This window comes from Notolepis coatsorum (genome assembly GCF_963971535.1).
Source record: "Notolepis coatsorum genome assembly, contig: SCAFFOLD_281, whole genome shotgun sequence".
Lineage (NCBI taxonomy): Eukaryota > Metazoa > Chordata > Actinopteri > Aulopiformes > Paralepididae > Notolepis > Notolepis coatsorum.
Window position 1 is genome coordinate 187944 of NW_028174369.1, and position 4946 is coordinate 192889.

The window sequence follows — 4946 nt, forward strand, 5'->3', positions numbered from 1 at the left end:
GTCACACATATCTCTGGACTTTATTTCTGGTCTTCCCCTTTCGGACGGGTTCACCACCATTTTGGTGGTGGTGGATCGGTTCTCTAAGGCGGCTCACTTTGTCCCTCTCCCCAAGCTTCCTTCGGCCCGGGAGACTGCTGATTTAATTATACAGCATGTCTTTCGGGTCCACGGGCTGCCAGTAGATATCGTGTCGGACCGGGGTCCTCAGTTCGCCTCCAGGTTCTGGAAGGCGTTTGCCGCCGGCCTCGGCGCCTCTGTCAGTCTGTCGTCTGGGTTCCATCCACAGTCGAACGGGCAGACGGAGAGGGTCAACCAGGATTTGGAGGGGGTCTTGAGGTGTTACGTTGCCGGTAGTCCGGCAACGTGGAGTAGGAGGTTGGCTTGGGCTGAGTACGCGCATAATACCCTTCTCTCCTCTTCTACCGGTATGTCTCCCTTTCAGTGCCAGTATGGTTTTCAACCTCCTCTGTTTCCCGAGCAGGAGCAGGAGGCGGAGGTGCCCTCGGCCCAGGCACATGTGGCTCGCTGTCGCAGGACGTGGAAACAGGTTCGGAAGGCGCTACAGAAGGTTTCGGTTAGTACCCAACGGCAGGCTAACCGTAAGCGTCGTCCGGCTCCAGTTTACCGTCCAGGGCAGCGGGTTTGGCTTTCCACCCGGGATCTCCCTCTCCGGGTGGAATCCAAGAAGCTGGCTCCTCGCTTTATAGGACCATTTAAAGTGATTCATCGGGTTAATCCAGTGGCTTACAAGTTACGACTTCCGAGCTCTATGAGGGTTCATCCGACGTTTCATGTGTCCCTGTTGAAGCCATTCCTCTCATCGCCCTTGGCCCAGCCACTGCCTGTGGTTCCTCCGCCCCGGTTTATTGGCGGTCAACCCATTTACACGGTGCGGAGGATACTGGGTTGTAGGCGGAGGGGTAGGGGGTTTCAGTTCTTGGTGGATTGGGAGGGGTACGGGATAGAAGAGCGTTCTTGGGTGCCTCAAAGGGATATTTTAGATCCCAGCCTGATCGTTGATTTCCGGCGGCTGAATCCCGAGGCTCCTAGGTGAACGTCTGGTGCCGTTCGTCGGGGGAGGGTACTGTTACGTTCTGGACACCGACCTCGGTCGGTGACCACCCACATTCCTGGCATATGTCACTGGGCTTGTCACCTGTCATTTCCCTGTCAATTAGTGCTGTCACTTAGGGGTGGTTCCTGATTGGCTGTCACGGGGGTGTGTGTGGAATGTTGGTATTTGGTCTCTATTTAACATACCTCTCTTCTGCTTGTCCATTGTCAGGTCTTCACTAATTGCGTTCGGGGATAACGCGGACGGTTCTACTGTGGACCTCCAATAAGCTCCCATTTACCTTATCTTACACTTGTGCTTTTAGCACTTGTTCTCTCTTAGAATTTACTCTGTGTTCTTACTATTAAAGTCGAACCTGTTCAAGAGTAAACACTCTCTGTCTCTGTGATTGCCTTCAACCATTGGAATTCACCTACCTGCATTCTGACAATAAAGTGTGTTCTCGCTGTAACAACACTGTTCTTCATTAATAAAGTGTGTTCTCACTGTAACAACACTGCTCTTCATTAATAAAGTGTGTTCTCACTGTAACAACACTGTTCTTCATTAATAAAGTGTGTTCTCACTGTAACAACACTGTTCTTCATTAATAAAGTGTGTTCTCGCTGTAACAACACTGTTCTTCATTAATAAAGTGTGTTCTCACTGTAACAACACTGTTCTTCATTAATAAAGTGTGTTCTCACTGTAACAACACTGTTCTTCATTAATAAAGTGTGTTCTCACTGTAACAACACTGTTCTTCATTAATAAAGTGTGTTCTCACTGTAACAACACTGTTCTTCATTAATAAAGTGTGTTCTCGCTGTAACAACACTGTTCTTCATTAATAAAGTGTGTTCTCGCTGTAACAACACTGCTCTTCATTAATAAAGTGTGTTCTCACTGTAACAACACTGTTCTTCATTAATAAAGTGTGTTCTCGCTGTAACAACACTGTTCTTCATTAATAAAGTGTGTTCTCACTGTAACAACACTGTTCTTCATTAATAAAGTGTGTTCTCTGTAACAACACTGTTCTTCATTAATAAAGTGTGTTCTCGCTGTAACAACACTGTTCTTCATTAATAAACTGTGTTCTCGCTGTAACAACACTGTTCTTCATTAATAAAGTGTGTTCTCGCTGTAACAACACTGTTCTTCATTAATAAAGTGTGTTCTCGCTGTAACAACACTGTTCTTCATTAATAAAGTGTGTTCTCGCTGTAACAACACTGTTCTTCATTAATAAAGTGTGTTCTCACTGTAACAACACTGTTCTTCATTAATAAAGTGTGTTCTCGCTGTAACAACACTGTTCTTCATTAATAAAGTGTGTTCTCACTGTAACAACACTGCTCTTCATTAATAAAGTGTGTTCTCACTGTAACAACACTGTTCTTCATTAATAAAGTGTGTTCTCACTGTAACAACACTGTTCTTCATTAATAAAGTGTGTTCTCGCTGTAACAACACTGTTCTTCATTAATAAAGTGTGTTCTCGCTGTAACAACACTGTTCTTCATTAATAAAGTGTGTTCTCGCTGTAACAACACTGTTCTTCATTAATAAAGTGTGTTCTCACTGTAACAACACTGTTCTTCATTAATAAAGTGTGTTCTCTGTAACAACACTGTTCTTCATTAATAAAGTGTGTTCTCGCCGTAACAACACTGTTCTTCATTAATAAAGTGTGTTCTCGCCGTAACAACACTGTTCTTCATTAATAAAGTGTGTTCTCTGTAACAACACTGTTCTTCATTAATAAAGTGTGTTCTCGCTGTAACAACGCTGTTCTTCATTAATAAAGTGTGTTCTCACTGTAACAACACTGATCTTCATTAATAAAGTGTGTTCTCGCCGTAACAACACTGTTCTTCATTAATAAAGTGTGTTCTCGCCGTAACAACACTGTTCTTCATTAATAAAGTGTGTTCTCTGTAACAACACTGTTCTTCATTAATAAAGTGTGTTCTCGCTGTAACAACACTGTTCTTCATTAATAAAGTGTGTTCTCGCTGTAACAACACTGTTCTTCATTAATAAAGTGTGTTCTCACTGTAACAACACTGTTCTTCATTAATAAAGTGTGTTCTCGCTGTAACAACGCTGTTCTTCATTAATAAAGTGTGTTCTCTGTAACAACACTGTTCTTCATTAATAAAGCGTGTTCTCGCTGTAACAACACTGTTCTTCATTAATAAAGTGTGTTCTCTGTAACAACACTGTTCTTCATTAATAAAGTGTGTTCTCGCTGTAACAACACTGTTCTTCATTAATAAAGTGTGTTCTCGCTGTAACAACACTGTTCTTCATTAATAAAGTGTGTTCTCACTGTAACAACACTGTTCTTCATTAATAAAGCGTGTTCTCGCTGTAACAACACTGTTCTTCATTAATAAAGTGTGTTCTCGCTGTAACAACACTGTTCTTCATTAATAAAGTGTGTTCTTGCTGTAACAACACTGTTCTTCATTAATAAAGTGTGTTCTCGCTGTAACAACACTGTTCTTCATTAATAAAGTGTGTTCTCGCTGTAACAACACTGTTCTTCATTAATAAAGTGTGTTCTCGCTGTAACAACACTGTTCTTCATTAATAAAGTGTGTTCTCACTGTAACAACGCTGTTCTTCATTAATAAAGTGCGTTCTCGCTGTAACAACACTGTTCTTCATTAATAAAGTGTGTTCTCACTGTAACAACACTGTTCTTCATTAATAAAGTGTGTTCTCGCTGTAACAACGCTGTTCTTCATTAATAAAGTGTGTTCTCGCTGTAACAACACTGTTCTTCATTAATAAAGTGTGTTCTCGCTGTAACAACGCTGTTCTTCATTAATAAAGTGTGTTCTCGCTGTAACAACACTGTTCTTCATTAATAAAGCGTGTTCTCGCTGTAACAACACTGTTCTTCATTAATAAAGTGTGTTCTCTGTAACAACACTGTTCTTCATTAATAAAGTGTGTTCTCACTGTAACAACACTGTTCTTCATTAATAAAGTGTGTTCTCGCTGTAACAACACTGTTCTTCATTAATAAAGTGTGTTCTCGCTGTAACAACGCTGTTCTTCATTAATAAAGTGTGTTCTCGCTGTAACAACACTGTTCTTCATTAATAAAGTGTGTTCTCGCTGTAGCAACACTGTTCTTCATTAATAAAGTGTGTTCTCTCTGTAACAACACTGTTCTTCATTAATAAAGTGTGTTCTCACTGTAACAACACTGTTCTTCATTAATAAAGTGTGTTCTCGCTGTAGCAACACTGTTCTTCATTAATAAAGTGTGTTCTCACTGTAACAACACTGTTCTTAATTAATAAAGTGTGTTCTCTGTAACAACACTGTTCTTCATTAATAAAGTGTGTTCTCACTGTAACAACACTGTTCTTCATTAATAAAGTGTGTTCTCGCTGTAACAACACTGTTCTTCATTAATAAAGTGTGTTCTCGCTGTAACAACACTGTTCTTCATTAATAAAGTGTGTTCTCGCTGTAACAACACTGTTCTTCATTAATAAAGTGTGTTCTCGCTGTAACAACACTGTTCTTTATTAATAAAGTGTGTTCTCGCTGTAACAACACTGTTCTTCATTAATAAAGTGTGTTCTCGCTGTAACAACACTGTTCTTCATTAATAAAGTGTGTTCTCGCTGTAACAACACTGTTCTTCATTAATAAAGTGTGTTCTCGCTGTAACAACACTGTTCTTCATTAATAAAGTGTGTTCTCGCTGTAACAACACTGTTCTTCATTAATAAAGTGTGTTCTCGCTGTAACAACACTGTTCTTCATTAATAAAGTGTGTTCTCGCTGTAACAACACTGTTCTTCATTAATAAAGTGTGTTCTCGCTGTAACAACACTGTTCTTCATTAATAAAGTGTGTTCTC